Below are 17949 nucleotides of genomic sequence, written 5' to 3'. Positions count from 1 at the left end.
ACACCCTAGCTCTGCAAAGACACTGATGTCATAGTTTAACATCATGACATAACCATGAAAACTTCCCTGTCCATTTTAACGATGTGAAAAATAAATAATCCAATCCATACCAACTTGTGTGAGCTAAAATAATCATGAGCCAATTGGCTCCCTACAACTTCATCAGGAGTTTTGTCTAACAAAAAAAAAACCCAAAACTAAGCTATAAGGCTGTTTTATTTAGAGATTAATATGAAATGAAAGTACAGGAATAAATATCTCTTAACTTTAATGTGAGCTGCTGGGCATGTCTAAATATTAGTATAATCCATTTAAATGCTCAGGAGTGCATTTGGGAGCCCAGCTTTATGTAATTGTTTGTTAAAATGTTTCCACAAAGTGTACTGGTCACTGAATACAGGAAAATTAGATTGCCTGGTGAAAATAATATTCTGTATCTTCCAATATCTAAATCCCTCCCAGTGAGGGAGCTGAAAACAGAAATATTCTAAGGAACAATCCACTTGCAGGGGTAATTTAAATAATAGAACATTGGATTATCATCTTTCTCTGCTACTGTTTATTAAAGATTTCACTTTTCATTTGCTCAACTTACAAGAAAAATATAGTGATGAGGAGTCGTTTCTAAAATCTGGTCACAGAAATTTGGCAGAATTTAGAACAGTCCCAGCAAATGATTTTCTTCTCCGTGACTGCTACAAAATGTACAGAATTTGCTAGCCATTTTTTAAAATTTATCTATGAAATCTCACTGTCTTTAGTGGTTTTATACATAAGAGAGAAAAATCTGTTGCCGAATGAATTATGAATGAGGAACAAAATATGTCTTCATCTGGAGGAGGCCTATCAAGTTACTGTGGTCAAGACATCTTCCTGACCCTCAATTTCACTATCCATAAAATGAAGGAAATGATACCAAGTTTCTTTGTCAGATACCTAGTATTGCTATACAAAAGACTGTTATTATTTGACTTGCATTCCTTCTGGACCTAAGAATAGAAATAGTAGCACTATTAGCTGTCCCTAAAGGCTATATATACTTCTCCCTACCAAATATGGAGAAGATGTTGTAGTAGTGAATACCACATAACCTGAAAATTAAATTTTAGTTACAGTGAAAACTTTCCTCATTCTGCTACCAAAAATTTTCTTCCAAACTTTTTCAGCATAGGGGATCTGACTGGTTTTAGAGCACATCTGGCTGCTTTTAGAGGATATTTAGAGCACGTACATCCAGGTGAATATAACTTCTCCCTCACAGGTGAGTTAGTACCCTTGCCAAATGCCTGCTGTGGTGTGCTGGTTTTGGGTGGGGTAGGGTTAATTTTTTTCACAGTAGCTCTTATGGGGCTAGGTTTTCAATTTGTTATAAAAACAGTGTTGATAGCACATGGATGTTTTAGTTCCTGCTGAGCAGGGCTTACACAGAGTCAAGGCTTTTTCTGCCCCTCACACCATCCCACCAGCGAGGGGCTGAGGGGGCACAAGAAGCTGGGAGGGGACACAGTCAGGACAGCTGACCCCAAATGACCAAAGGGATAGCCCACACCATATTACATCATGCTCAGCATATAAAGCTGGGGGAAGAAGGAGGAAAGAGAGGACATTTGGAATGACTGCATTTTGTCTTTCTGAGTAACCATTACACATGGTGGAGCCCTGCTTTCCTGGAGATGGCTGAGCCCCTGCCTGCCCACAGGAAGGAGGGAATGAACGCCTTGTTTTGCTTTGCTTCTGTGCGCAGCTTTTGCTTTACCTATTAAACTGTCTTTATCTCAACCCACGAGTTTTCTCACTTTTACCCTCTGATTCTCTCCCTCATCCCACCACAGGGGAGAGAGCAAGTGGTTGTGTTGGGCTTAGTTACCAGCTGGGGTTAAACCATGACATGCAGGCAAACGGAGTAGGAGGCAAGAGTTTTATGGACCAGATGTGCTTCACAAATGGCCAATTCAACCACTCAACAAAAGAGTAGTGCTGACTCTCAAGACCAGTTCAGCTTCATGCTGCAATTATCCAAACAATGCTACAAACTGATGCCACGTTTCCAAGAAATACCCAAGATAAACTACAAATCTGATGAGTGAGAATGACCACTTTGAATAATGGACTGTCTATTTTTGACCTGGACCTAATGATTTACACATTCAAGGCTCAAAGCTTCCCCTTCTGGTTAAAGAACAAGAAGGAAACATGTAAATGAAGAAGTTCTGTGGGGAGTGACACTGGCAGCATGGCCAGCTCTGCATGCTGAGCTAAATGGAGCTCAAACTCTAATAAAAGCCAGTGGGCAATGTCAAAAGGAACAAGAGGAAAAACAGAAGTAAACAATGATGAAAACTACATGTTCTGTATTTCCCAACATGCCTGTCAAAACAATCCCATAAACTGATCCATTGTGGTAGTGAAAAATCTAATCCAGTTATACAGATGGCTTGATTGCTAGCATTTGCCAAGCCTGCTCTCAGCCCAAGGAGAGCAACACATAGCTCAATGTTATGCTGAGGTTATGTCACTCACAAGCAGTTGCTCTCATTTGCTTTTCCTTCTCCCAATTGCCAGGTGTCTTCGGAAACCCACTTACTGAACTCTGAAATGCTGCCTTAGCACCGTCATTCAAATTATGTATTGTCTTTACCAGACTGTACCTAGTGCCCTTCCAATACTCTGTTTAGCAATTGTAATGCAGCACTATAATGGACGTCCAGTCAGCCCTGTCAAATTAGTTCAACTGAATCATTTTCTGCAAAAATGAAGAATAATCTACAGTACAGAAATAGGCCTGACATTGTGAATTGCACTCCTTAAACCTAAATGCCAGTGTAATCCCCAGTGAAATCATAAGTAAGGTAGGTTTCAATCCACCTAAAATTTGCTTAAATTGGGACATGGGCAGTGAAGGCCCGTTTGCCCATTTTTAAGAGTGCTGAGAGCTGCCCTAAAATTGTAATTCTGTGATTCTGTGATTTCTCTACAGCCTGAAAGTTGCCCGAGTGCTTAACTACAGTCCTTTCAGCAGTATCAGAAAGTACATTTTCTGGGGAGGTAAATGCCACTCTCTCACGCAGCCTCTGTTTTGCTATCCAAACTCAATCACAGTGGCATCTCCACCTATTTCCCCTGGAGAAGACTCAAAAGCTTTGCTGCACCTGTGTTCAGCTTGAACAGTATTGAATCCACATCTCAACCAGAGGAAGGTAGAACCTGAACCCAGCACCTAGGACTTTTGGGGAGGAGACATTTTTTATTTAGACTAATATTTACTTTAAAAACACTTTCAATATTTACTAATGTAAAATACACACATGCTCAAAAACTAAGTTTGGACCAGCAGCCTTCCTTCTGAGTGCTGCAAGTTGAGAGTCATGTTTTCTCTTGCATGTTGTCTATCTTCCTCTGTTGCTTTTATGCCTGAAGATGAACTGCTGGGCCATCAGGAGGACGATGGACAGTGCTATTGCTCAGGTACACAGAGCACTCTTCCAGAATGTGGGAGTTAAAACTGCTCAGAATAACTTCAGTAAGATCTCTTCCATCTCCTGCTTCACTTTCTAACCCCTGCAGTAATAAGCAGGAGACAGGCAGAAGATACTACACATGGTGCCTTTCAGTAGAGGAGCACTAGACACACTGGATTACAGAATACCCTACTTGTTTGGCATGTTTCAGTGAAACAGGGAGATACTTTGCAGTCTGGACTGTCTTCTGGAGTCTCCAAAAGTCCCTTCTAATTAGTGGAGGAAAGGAAGTGCCCAACCTCCCTCTGTGGATATGTCTTCACTTGCCTCTCAGGGACCTCAGTGGTGTCAAATGAAGTGGATGATACCCCCATCCTTGGGGAAGATGTGCAGCATTCAGCAGCTCTAAGTTTGGCACCTAAATGAGGCAGTCTGGCATTCACCCTAAATTCTGAAATAACAGCATTTCAGCTTTAAACATAGAAATATGCCTTAAAGGGAAAAGGTATTTGCCACATGGATAACAAGACAGATACCCAAAGCTCTTGAAAAGAGAAGCTGAATGGACTAAATCTGGTGAAGAATTAAAATTCAGCAAACAACTTTTATTAAACAATGAGAGGTACATGCAGATTATCCCCTGCAGGTGAAAGCATTGGGCTAGAACTGTAAGATTCTTTCTCAGCTGGGTCTTTATCCCACAGATTCACAAGTTAGCAAAAATAATCTACCAGAAGACCTAGTCTGACAATCATCTGGATGGGTTTATCAAAGATGAATGTCTTCTAGTGCTGGTACTTTGCTCTAGAAGCTAATCTGAGGCTTGAGCTGACAAACATAATTTTGTTGGGTCTGCCCACCTCTGTATTTATTTTGAGTGTTTATATCTAAGATTTTTTTAACAGTCATTCACTTAGTAGTCACACACAGGAGCTCCTTTCATGTTGAATATTTTCTTTTTTTAGTACTGATCTTAGATACTTTTTGTTTTCCTCTAGTCTTTTTAAATATAGAATTTTAAGAAAGATGCATTCCATAGCTTAAAATAATTATTTAAGAAAGTTCCACCTGGCCATTTTTCAAAAATGTCTCTGTGCATTGACATCAGATTGGCTTCCTCTCATTGACACGGCAAGAGTCTATAATAGTATCACTTTCATAATATGCAGCACAGCCTCCTTAGTACTGCAGATAAAAAGCTAAACCTAAAAAAACCCAAACCCCAAAGTTCAGAAATATGGGTCTGGAATACCATATGGAATGCTTTAGAGAGTCAAATAAAGAGGTCACCTTTAGGATGAATAATGTTGAGGACTAGTTTTCTCTGGCTGCTAAAAGCATTGGCAGCAGCACGGGCATTGACTAGGCTGCAGGCAAATTCCCCGCTGGTGGGAAGCTGGGAGGAGCAGCCCAGCCAGCTCCAGCACAAGCTGCCATCCTCCCTCCATGTCTGGAAAACAGCAGGTGAATTTGTCACAGGGCTCAGGCTGAGTGATGAGTCTCTGAGGTGTATGGAGGTGCTTCGGAGCTTCTTTGAAATGACTTACAGATATGCTAGGAATTGTCTGTTTGCTTATTATTTGCTCTAATGAATACAAAAGATTAAACCCAGTAGAGGAGGGTGTGCATGTCTATTTGAACAGGCGACAGTAGCTTTAGCATTTAACCACCCACCTTCACGGGCCAGTGTCTCCTCTCTGAGTGCATTGCTTGGCAAGAACAAGCAGAGGAGCCAGAATGCCAGGACTCGAGCAGTGCCCCTCCATGGGCAAGGGGCTGGTGCATACCAGCTATGACTGCTTTGCCTGCTAAAAGCAGTCAGGAGAAAAGGGTAAAGAGGGGGAAAGCAACTTCCAGTTCCTACTGCTGGGGTCAAGAAGGAGAGAGAAGAGCAATTGCTGAAGGGAGCACATCCCCAGCAGTACATACTAACCCCAGACCTTGAGTCAGCTCTCAGCAGCAGCCAGCAGCACAAGACGGAAGGTTATTCTAAAGCACCTTGGACATGCTACTGCCTGATTTTCTTAAGATTTTCTTAAGCCAGCAGTAGATACAGAAGAATCCAAAAATAAGACCTAAGAAATAAAATAAAGTCCAAAATAATTCTGGAGAAGTTCTGAAAGAAGGTGAGAGTCAGGTGAGCTACAACTCTCTAAGGACTACCTAAGGAGCAGTCTACCCTAGGAAAAACAATGCTGTGACAGACAGAAACCATTAGTTCTTTAATTTTTTTTGTCTTGGGCACTGTTGTGTTCACCCTGCTAAAGCTCAAGAAAGAAAGATGTTTAAAAAGTTGTCCAGGATTCAACCTTGGCCTCAACCACCTGAAGAAAAACTTAAAAGGTAGGAGGGTTGATATGAAATTGCCAGTATTCAGGCAGTTGCTCAAAGCCCAATCAAAAAGTAGCAAAACACCCGTATTCTATCCAAGGAGTACTAGGGACACCTGACCAAATACATGGGATTATTCCATTCCAGACCAGAATCCAACTGATTCAGTATCTGACTCCAGTAGTCAGATACTTGTACGGTGACATTTTATCCATATAAGAACCTCATGAAACACATGAACGTTGTGTTTCCAGATTGCGACGATGATCTCAGTCATGCACTCTATTTCCACATGCACCCACTACACTGCAGCCTATGCAAAGAACAGACAGATCGGAAATCAGTCCCTCTTGCCCTATACCCTGCAGCAAGGATATTCCTTCTGAAAAAAAATACATAAGATTATGGTATAATTCTACAAACAATTAGTTAACATGATTATGTATATGCTCATTACTTATAAATATCTCTTTTTAAAATCTGCTGAAGTCTTGATCTCGGTCATATGTATTAGACTAGTTCATGTTTTAGAAATACATGGCAGGGAAATGAGCTACCTACTTCAGGATTTGCATGCCTTCTTTAAAATTTTCACATCTGAAAATATGTGCCACCACACCAAGGGCAGAATTCATGTATCTAGATACAGCAACTCTTCAAAATTTTCCACAGCCTCAGAGCCCAGACTATGAGGAGTTTTAAGAATACCTTCACCTCTCCCCCCCCCCCACCCAAAAAAAAAGGACTATTGGACTATTTTGGTTAATGTCTATTATTCTGTCACACTTATTCCAGCTGAATTTCATCTACCATTGTGCTCCTTAATCCTTCAACGCATTTAAATCCATCTGGAATTTTTCTAAATCCTCCACAGTTCTTCTTAACAGAGACAATTTGCCCATGGGGTACCACTAATCTCTCTACACGCTGAGAAGCAACAGTTCACGATGAATCTTTCTGCCCTATCTCATAACCAGTTCTTAATCCGCAGCAGCACCCTGGCCCCTGTTCTGTGACTCACTCTCCTACAGTCGTTACGAAGAGCATCCCATTTATCTCCTGTTGATTTGAAGGGTAGGTACAACTTGCAGTTTTGATGCAACAGCAGCTTTTCTCCTGGGAGACTCTGATGTATCTCATCAGAAGGTGCTTCCCTCCTGAGGGTCTTCCAGGTGTGCTGCTGCTGCGAAGGAGAAGAGAGGGTCCCTGGCACTGCCTCCTGGAGGCCAATGCTCAGTGGCCTTCAGATATAAGTAGCCAAGACTTAAAATGTGAATAGTAGCTTACCATTAATGTGGTCTCAGAGTCAGTGATCACAGCACTTCTGCACCTCAGAGAAGTCAAAAACAGAACTAGGAAAGCTTTTATTTTAAGGACACTGTTTAATTTTTTTTTCTTTCTTTTTTTTTCTGCTAAGAATAGTAAATATTTTACCAAGCAACATAATGGGAAACTCAGCTACTGAAGTATGAAACAGAAGGATCTGAACCTCTTCGTGTGCAGATTTCAGTAGCAACTGAACTATGGAAGAGCTGCTAATGCCATCACAATAAACAGATGTAGCTTTACCAAGGCTCCTCAAGAGATTTTCGCTCCCCTCTTCCCACTGACTCCTATCTCCTGGGAACTGGCTTCATGGCACTTTCTAGCACACCAACACCACTATTCTCTGACCTGAAAGGTCACTTACCAAGCCTGGCTGATTTAGCCACCAACACCCGAGCCACGTGCCCTGCAATCCAGAGGAAAGATGTTGCATTTGCCTGAGGAGGGAATAAATGGTGTATGGTGTCATCTACACATGCCCCATGGAAGGAGTGAGTGCTCCTGCCACCTTACGTAACACATGGCATGTCAGAGAAGACATGGCAACGCAGTGACATGACTCTCCTATTCTCATCAGGTTCGCAACCACCAGTATAAAGCTATTGAATCCAGCCTTCTTCAACTCCTCTTTTTCTAGACACAAAGGAAGTCTCACTCATCACAAGAAAGATGCATATTATCCATAGAAAGGAGAAGAAACTGAGACATTAGAGTGGTTTGCTCCAGGTCACAAAGGAGGTAAGTGACATAGCAAGGACTACTGAGAACATTTTAACATCAAAGTAATTTATAGTGTTGCCATTAAATTCTTTCTGAGCCTACCGAGCCTAAAAATACATTTAGACACCAAAATTGTATTTATTTCTCTTGTCTGGAAGTGCTTCTGAGAGTGACTCATCCGATAATCTATAATGAAAGTCTTGGGCACTGATGCTTCAAGTACATGGCATTACAACAGCCTGACTTGCCTGTCTGAGTCTGAGGCCTTTGTCTATGCTTCAGTGTGGTTTCATATATCTTGAAGCATGCATTCCCAGTAAAGACTTAAAGAAGGAATGCATTTCAGCGCTAAATGGATTTAATTTGGTTTGAATGCAGTCTGTGCCTTAAATTTAGTTAAATAATGATCAATTTTGTAAATGGCTCACATTTATTCAGGATTCATGAAAGCAACCAAATAACTTCTGAGCACGGAGCTACCCGCTGGGTTGTCTGAGAGCTGCCTGACTTCGCAGCACTGTTATCATAATTATTTTAAGGACACTGCAATTTTATTGCATTGGGCTGCAGATTCATTTTTTTATGCTTGCTTCCACAAAGGCTTTATTAGCTGCAAAACCTTTTTAAGATTATTTCTATTTTGACAGCTTAGTAAATTCCCACTTTCCACCATTTTTTCCCTCTTTTCCCACTATCAGTAAGTGTGAATATAAACCTCTTAATATAGACAAATTCAAGTCCAGACCAATTTGTAACACAGATGACACTTGGTAAAAATCAGTGGCAGTGGTCAGGTCGGGATAGAGTTAATTTTCCTCCTAGTAGCTGGTATAGTGCTGTGTTTTGGATTTACTATGAGAAGAATGTTGATTACACACTGATGTTTTAGTTGTTGCTAAGTAGTTCTTACACTAGTCAAGGACTTTTTCAGCTTCCCATGCTCTGCCAGGTGCACAAGAGACTGGCAGGGGACACAGCCGGGACAGTGACCCCAACTGACCAACAGGATGTCCCACACCATATGGTGTCATGCTCCACTTATAAAGCTGGGGGAAGCTGGGCAGGGGGTGGTGATCACTGCTCAGGGACAGGCTGGGCATCACTCAGTGGGTGGTGGGCAATTGCATTGTGCATCTCTTCACAGAATCACAGAATGGTAGGGGTTGGAAGGGACCTCTGGAGATCATCTCATCCAACCCCCCTGCTTGAGCAGGCACACCCAGAGCAGGGGGCACAGGGATGCGTCCAGGCGGGCTTTGAATATCTCCAGGGAAGGGACCCCACAGCCCCCCTGGGCAGCCTGTGCCCCTGCTCTGGCACCCGCACAGGGAAGGATTTTTTTCTCATGTTGAGGTGGAACTTCCTGCGTTCCAACTTGTGCCCACTGCCCTTGATTTTGTATATTCTTTTATTATTACTATATTATCTTGCTTTGCTGCCCTATTAAACTGTCTTTATCTCAACACACAGGTTTTACTTTTTTTTTCCAATTCTCTCCCCCATCCCACTGGCACGGGGTAGGAGGGTGAGTGAGCGGCTGTGTGGTGCTTAGTTGCTCACTGGGGTTAAACCATGACATCAGGATATGAAGGTCTGAGGAGATAATGGCATCACGGAAACACACGAGTTATAGAGAAGTTGAGAAGGACCAACTCTCTAGAGTTATAATGAAAGTGTGACACTGTGCCAGCCTGTACTTGCATTACTTCAAACATGCACAACCTCCAGCTGTGTTAATAGCAACAAACTCATACAAATGCTTTGTCACTAGCAGAAGCACAGAAATAATGGCAATAATTTGTGTCATAATTGTGATATCCTCCTTTCTGAGACTGAAATGGACCCCACCAAAGTAATCCCTAATGCATTTTAAGATGAAATATTAGAAACAGCGCTGGAGTCCACTTGTCATGAACCCTGAATCTCTGATGCAAAAAAAACTTAAAAATGCATAACTGTTCTTTCATATCAAATTACTCCTTCATACAAGGAATTAATAAATGAAATTGAGGACAACTGATGATACATATTTTAATGCACTTCTGACTTTTCATTCCTTCCCTTCCTTCATATCTTCCCTCTTCCTTCAAGGCAGCTTAAAGCCCAGACCAATTTATAATTGGTCTAAATTACAATTATAAATTGGTTTAAATTACAAAAGACAAAGAATATCCAACAACCTAGTGTCAAAAGCAAGAATTTAAAGAAACACAAAAATTCCTGTAAGAGATCCAAACTTTAAATATTCTTTAAATTACTTTCTTTAAAGATTCTTTAAATTACTTTTTACAAAAATTTTTCTTCATACTATTAAGAAATTAGCTCAAAATGCATTTCTGTAGCAGATATATCTAGTTTTCAGATTACAGCATGCCTTCTTCATATAAGTGCCAGTAGAAAGCCAGAATATCAACTTGAAAGAAAAAATAAAATATTTTCTCTGTTCTAATTTATGATCCATGGTCTGCATTAGTCTCACTTATTTTCTATTTATGACATTTCATTTGCATGAAATAAAAATATTTTAGAGTGAGATTAAAATGACTTAATTAAAATTTTTAGTAGTCAGGTGTTTACATTGTATATTTATTATCTGAGTAAGAAATTAAAAAATTTGGTCACGAAAATTAAATTATTGCATTTTTATATATGAGCTTCCCAGAATTGGGCAAAACAGCACTGATGAAGAAATACTGGTAAATAATATACTGCATTATGATTCAGTTTGCAGCATTCCCAGGAATCCTGATTTTTGGCTTTCTCCTTCTCACTCATTTCAAAAGCTTAAAATTCATCACTCTCTTACAATGAACTACATGGTAATTACCCCAAAACCACTGTGATACACTAAAGTATTGACCATATGGTATTGTGAGATATTGCAGCATCTCAGGGTTTTAATGACTACCGCTGTTTATAAAAACAAAGCACAGCTCACAGCCCCATCCCTAGTTCAGGAATATTAACATGCAGCCTCAGCAATTAAAAGTTCTCTAGCCTGGAAACAGCAGAGTAGCCTGAACCTGTCACAGAGCGGTTGTGAAGTACCAGCACCGGCTGCTCTCCTGAAAAAGCTGGCACATGATACCCAAAGAAGGGATGCTAAAGTGGCCCAGAAAGCATGCAAAGACAGAGTGGGAATGTCTGGGAATGTCTGTTCCGGGAAACCAGGCCAACAGCCATATCTGTTCAGCCAAATGGAGAGATACAAATGTGAGCTAGTCCTTGTGGCACTACTGGGGACTCCATGCCCACTCCTACAATTACCCATTGCCTTACATCGACTCAAGGGACCAGAGCGATTCCTTGCCATTACCGTTGCTAGTGTGACAGATCAGCTGGTCACCAGCTATATCACTTCAAAATTTTGCTCTGGATATTCCTCTACAGGTAAAAATGCACAGCTGGTCCTGAAAGAAAGCAGAGGAAAACATCTGGGGAAGCAAAGCCCTAAGAGGAGGGAAAGATAGACCCTTGGAAGGACTCTTCTCTTGTAAAGTGATCTTCAGCAGCAGGTGAGAATCATGTTCCAGGATAATATATTTCAACAGATTTTGGAAGTACAAAAGCTAAGGGCAACTGAAGTAGAACAGACTATATTATTATCTCTACACATACAACAGATAAGAAGAAATAAAAATATTCAAAGCTGAACTCTCATATTGAACAAAAACACACCAGTATTTATTACCTTCTATGGCGAATCTACAGTAACTGCTCTTTCTCTGTTATTTTCTTGTGCATGAATAAGAAGCATGAAGTATCCTTTTCCTATGCAAATATATAGTATCAGAATTAACACAGTGAAGTAGTAATGTGGGGGATATGATCTCTGTCACTTTCTAAGTATCACAAGAAAACTGGAGGATTAAAGAGGGGGAAATGATTTCATGCATAGAAAGCTCTAGGGAGTGTGAATAATTACATGTGAAGAGTTAGCCAAGGAAGATTCTAGATTTATGTCTGTCCACCAGTTATAGTGTTGAGATATAATGACAGAATTGTCTCTACTGGATAAATTCATAGGCAAGTATTTTCCATCTCTATTATTTAGGTAGGGGATCAAGCTATGCTATCAGAACCAAAACTTTTGGCTTTAAAATGAATAATGGACGTTTATGGAATCTATTTATATAAGGGTAGAGACTTCTAAGGTAAATTACAAAGTGGGGGATAAAAACTTTACATTTAACTTCTTGTTTAATGTAAGCAATGCTGCCCCTTGTTGATTTTAACAGACTTTTGTAGGAAAAGCTTTTCTGTTTTATGTATGTTTATAATTCATTTTAGTTTTTAAAGCTAGTTGCAGAAGTTAAGTGAAGAATACGCATAAATCTTTTTCCCTTGATAAAGTGTACTTGCACGTTGAATAGCAATTTCAAAAAGGACTTTGAGATATGTAGAGAAGGTCAAACCAGTGTTTCTGTTTGCATATATGTAGTAAAGGACAAGAACGTTTTGTTACTATTTTCTTAAAAAAAGCTGAAAAGCCTCATGCAATACAAAGGCTCAGCTTCCAAGAAACATCAAGACAACAAAGAACAATAAAACCTATCAGTCCTGTTTCACTGCTGTAGATATTGTGATTCATTTTCTCCTATTTATTTTAAATGTCATTTTTAAATGCAATTAAAATGCACTAAATATTTTAACCTGGTAGGGGAAACAAATAATGAAGAGAATAAAAATACAATTCTTTAATGACGTGCCTAGAAAAACATAAAACTTGGGGAATAAACCAAGAGTTCTGTACAGCCCAGCTTCCGGGTCCTAACCTGAATCCCATTGTGCAGAAAGTAATCATCATATGCAAAGCAGTATCATTTATCACCTTTGTAAAGGTGGAGGAATAATATCAAGCATTTGGAATTAACCTAACCCTTCAGCACGTTAAATGGGTCAGACTAATCATATTCTGTAGCAATTTTATACTATGAACACAGGAACCATTTTCAGCTTTTTCACAGCATCTGAGCAGAATACTGGCTACCTCAAATTAAATGCATAGAAATGCATGTATGATCCAATTAAATTAACATGTTGTGAACAGATTTACAGCCTATATAATTTTACATAGACAGTCTGGAATTGAGAGTTAACATATGACAAAACAGGAGATATCTAGGAATTGACTAATACAACAATGCCAGAAGTTGGCTCACAAGCTAACAGAGCCGCATGAGCTGTCTGTGATCTTGTATTTGTATGAAAAACTTCAAACACATGCATTCTGATAAATCACAAAACAGGACAGGTTCCCCTGCATTGGGTGTCCAAGCATGGCTTCAGAAAAGCATGACTTGACTTTGAAGCTTGAAAGACTACAACAAGCAGTGAAGAGAGATGAACATTCTACTCTCAAATTAGCATTTTTCTTAGTGCATTTAAGTCTAATTACTCAATCTCATATTTAAGAAATTGCACACCAGCTTGACTGTTTAAACTGCTGAGCATGCAGCAGCTTGCATTTAGTTTCACTGGAGGTGGTAAGAGCTACATGTTCTGGTAAGTCAGGCTTTTGGTTTCCTCGTGAGGGACTTGGGAAGCTAAACATTTAAACAATGTTTTGATTGTGGAATCTTGGCCCTCATCCTGCCAGACAAATGGGAGTGTTGGCATTTCTTCCAATACAAGAAAAAGTTTTCCCTACTTGAAGAACGAGAATTTCAGAAAATAGGAAGAGTTCTTTAGTCCAAAGGCAAAGACTTCTCTGATTTGAGAGCTCACGTTGATGTATCCCCACTATAATGGAGACTTATTTTGTAACTACAGCCAAAGTAGCATACAAATGAAAATAACATCCCCTAGACAACTTTTTAAATAACATTACTCTAGAATTCCAGAGCTAAAATTATTAGAAACAGTTCAAAGCAGTTACACTGAGAAAGAAGCAAACCTCTTTCACACAAATCCTACTGTGGTAGAATACCAATATTTTGAAGGAGAAAAGAGTAAACAAAGTAAATCACCCAATTTGATTGGTTTCTCAGCATAATAAAGTGCTGAAGCAGCACAGTGGAGGATTTGCTGGACAATTTTCTACACTGAAACTGTCAATTCATTCCAAAGCTTAGTGCTGATGGATATTATGGATTGGTATGGATTGCACTGCTCCAACCATCTGAAAGGTCACTTGACAAACACAGCAGGAGTGACCTATTGTTCTTGCCGTTGACAATCAGACTGCCGTTTTGACAAGTCTTTAAACTATCACAAATCTTTTCTTCAAGTATTACATGGAAATGTTTATCTTTGCTTTGTGGCACAATTAAAAGCTGGCATCTTAGGAGTTCACTGAAGCAGTCTTAATATCTCCTTGGGTCACACTTGCAAAGCCACAGAAGCCTGAGAATCTAATAGTGAATGGATCACCCCTGACATCTGTCAACTATACCACTGAGTATAATCTTTTCAGTTCCATTTTCAGATCAGAAGGTGAAAAGAACTCAAGCTATTATCCCCAGTGTACAAATATGTTGGACTACTACTCTTTCTCACCGAAAGACCACTGTTTCAGCTGTAAAAATGAAGCTTCGCTGCTCTAGAAAATAGTGGCCAATAAAAATTGGTGGATTGAAACCATGACCTATTGCGTTATGGAGGAAGAAGAAAAACATACGAAGACAGTAGTCCTGGAAAATAAATAAGTACCTCTCATGCTATATTTTGGTATTTCATTTTGTGTGCACAAGTTAAGAGTGGATTAAAAAAAACACTTAAGTCATAATTTCAGCTTTAAAATCTTAAATTTGTTAACTGCTGCAAGAAAGATACTTCACATACGAATTTGACTAACACTCAGGTTGTTAGAAAGATATTATTTCATGCCTACCTTTAGCTCCACCTTCCTCTCTATTTAAAATAGAGAACTTTAAAAAAGCATAAAGATCTAAACACAAAATGTCAAAGATCAGCTGTGAAATCAATTTCCTGAGTGCTTATAGACTACAATCACCTCTCAAACAGGAGTGATTTTAGAGTGACATAGATTAAAGACCTGACCAGGAATAGTTCCAGACCTTTTACTTCACTGTATGAATATAACATGTACAGCTATATATAAATGTGTAGCATGCACCTAAGCCATTTATTAATACTCTTTATTTACTGCAGACAGACAGTAAGATTTTCAGTACAAAAACTCGATACAGGAAGCTTACTAAAGAAATATTCCTTAAATGGACATTAAAATTTCTCTTCTGTGTGGTGGTAGTTAACAAACATCCCTTTCTCTATCCTGTCTCCCCCAAGAAAAAATACAATTACAGCAACTTTCATGAAAACAAGTCCTTACTGAAACTCTCAGCTACACTGATCCAACTGCTCTCTAAGGCCACTTTATGTACTAAAGAAATGGCTGTGGGAAACACTAGTACGTAACAGATCCCTCAACTGCTGTAGAAAGTATTTCACTGTTGCTGCAGAGAGGACAAGTCCATTTTTACTATTCTTATACAATTCCAGAATATAAAAGTTTTGTTTTGCAAATGTGGGGTTTAATTTTACTCTTACATTTCAGATAGACCTTTTCAAAACAAACAAGTTTAACAACCACAGCAATAAAAATTAAACCAGTATATTTTGGAGTTGAAATACTGAGGAAGGTCAAATCACTGAAGAGTTACAAGTCACTGGCTAAGCACCCTGAACCAAAATCTGTTTACTGCAGATGGAATGCAACATAATCCTGGTACAAAAGGAATTGTTCTTTAGTTCAACTCAGTCAGCAAATTCCCTTTAACAATTAACTTATTCTAGATTAGGAACTGAAGAAAAAGTATGAAAGCTTGTTCTCTTTTTCTCTACGGTGACTCTGGAGAAGACGACATCTAGTTGTACTCAAAGTGGTAAGAACGTAGCAAGGAGTTATCAGTTAAGTTTTCTGTGGTTTGTGTAATGAGCTGGTTACCATTAAAACCTAAAACTGTTTTGATAAACTTATATTTTATATTCAAACCATTGCAATTTTTTCTCATTGTTTCTGAGCATTTTTAACAACATCCGAAAGTTTATCTAAAAGCATCTTGACCAAAAGTTACTAAAATTGTAATAATCTAGTATATAAGAAAACTCCTTTTTGTCTTGTCTTTCTGGCATTGAAAATGGTAAAGAAGCTGAACAAATCTATGCTAAATTATATTCGCGTATATTGAGTCCTCTAGGACCAAGAACCTTTGGAAAATGACCCTCTTCAGCAAGTTTCATTGAATAATAACAGACACAATTCAGGGAAAACCCATCAGCGAGGACTAGCTAGGAAGAAAACCAGGTAATATGACACAGTGAAGAACCTACACGCTGTGAAGACTGGAAGTCAGAACATCTCCCATTACACAGAGCTGTGAATGCTCTAAGCTTTTAGAGAATTTATGAGCCAAATAAGTCTGGATGGTCAAGAGAGATGGTGTCATTAAGATACTGTTGGATATAAAGCCACCTTCCAGACTGATGTGAGTTAAAAGGCCTGGGGGAAGTAGCACTGAGCTGGGGAAAAACTGGCTTCTACTACTTCGCACAGCATTCATAGGCAGGGACCAAGAGGTGTGGTTACACTAGGCTATACCATCAATTTCTGGTAGACTGGTTTCAAAAACACAGAAGGAGACTCCTGAGTGCTCCCTTGGCAGCAAGCAAACAGAAATGTAACCTACCTGAAGGACTAATGTATGACCTAGAAAAAAACCTGGAAGAATACTCTGTAATAACTAGCTTTCTCCTGGAGCAGGTTCTTGAGAATAGTGAGCCTGCTACAGGAACCACTCAACAAAATGAACATTATAGGAAAACAACTGAAAAATGTAATTTCAAAAGCAGTGTAAAACTGGTTAGTTAAACCCAAAGCACTCCGTCATTAAATGATTAACAGTGGTTATTGACACAGACATGTTAAGAGAAGTATGAGGACCTGAAATTATTTGGGACTTTCCTTCAAGCTAGCACTCAAAAACTCCCAAAATGTCTTTTCTAAACTCTAGAGCTGGGTTTCTTTAGAAAGTGAATAAATCTTAATATTAAAATGGCAAATATAAAACTCGGAATAAGACAAGATGCAATGAGAGCAATGCAAGGATCTGTTACCATAACTCTCATCTCCATTATGTCCTTGCAAGGTGAGCCCTTTCCTTCACAAAGTCTCATTCCAGTAACTACATAAATTTTATTTTCTGCAGGGTAGCCTCTGAGTTGAAATACACTCCTCCTATTATCTCTGAGGAGTGGGTGTTTGTTCCCTACTTTTTGAGAAGTCTCTGTCTCTATCTGTCTCTGATGTTTGCAGGTGGCCAAGCCTCAGCATTCACTCTTTTCTCTTCTGCCTGTCCCTCCATGCACCATATAAAATCTCTTCCCCTCAAGGGGCATCGTTTCTTCATGATCCCATCTTTCTCAAGTATAGCCCCTGGGAGAAGGCAAACAGAAGCTGTCCTCTGATACTCAGCCACATGCATTCCAAAGCAACACTCTGGTAAAAACAAGAATCCTCCACAATCCCATTGCCTTCAATCCCATTAACAAGTTTGAGAGAGTCAAAAGAGTCAATCCTTGCTACGGAAGTTTCAGTCTCAGTTTCGCTGTAATGCTACACAGAGGTTTGTAAGCCCATCCTAGAAATTCCTAATTTCTCACAGAAGATGAGTCAGGATCGCTAAACAAATATAACATTGTTCTCACAGGAGAGGGAAGGATTTAAAAGTGCCCACATGGTTCTAAACTCCCAAATGTTCCTATAATAAACTGCATACGACAGGGGAAGAAAAACTGTCTTTTGAAAGTACAGTATTAAATGTCAAATTCATTAGTGACATGACCTGAAATCGTTACATCTTTCTTTCTAAACTAGCTGCATATGTGATGTTTGGATTCCTATATGTGTTATTTTCAGATCAAAATGAAACCACTGAGAAAATATTGTGCTTTATTATTGTGTGTCATTTTTTGAAAGAATGACTCAGGCATTGATATTTAGGCTACTTTCAAGTCAAATATTTAAAGCCTACATCCTAACTATAAGCACACTCACTGACATATTGGAAGGTCACTGGAACATGAGGAGATAGAGAGGTCTAAGCAAAAGACCTACAAACTAAATATCTTCTGCATTGGAGGAAAGGCAACT

At 39.3% G+C, this 17949-nt stretch overlaps 1 protein-coding gene across 3 annotated transcripts in view; it reads right to left on the bottom strand.

The window, feature by feature from the left end:
* The window catches only part of PTPRN2 (protein tyrosine phosphatase receptor type N2), a 675251-nt gene that overhangs the window by 388890 nt on the left and 268412 nt on the right, over nucleotides 1-17949 (bottom strand). The window lies entirely within an intron of this gene.

This window comes from Phalacrocorax carbo, chromosome 2 (genome assembly GCF_963921805.1).
Source record: "Phalacrocorax carbo chromosome 2, bPhaCar2.1, whole genome shotgun sequence".
NCBI lineage: Eukaryota > Metazoa > Chordata > Aves > Suliformes > Phalacrocoracidae > Phalacrocorax > Phalacrocorax carbo.
This window is presented reverse-complemented; position numbering and strand designations above follow the sequence as displayed.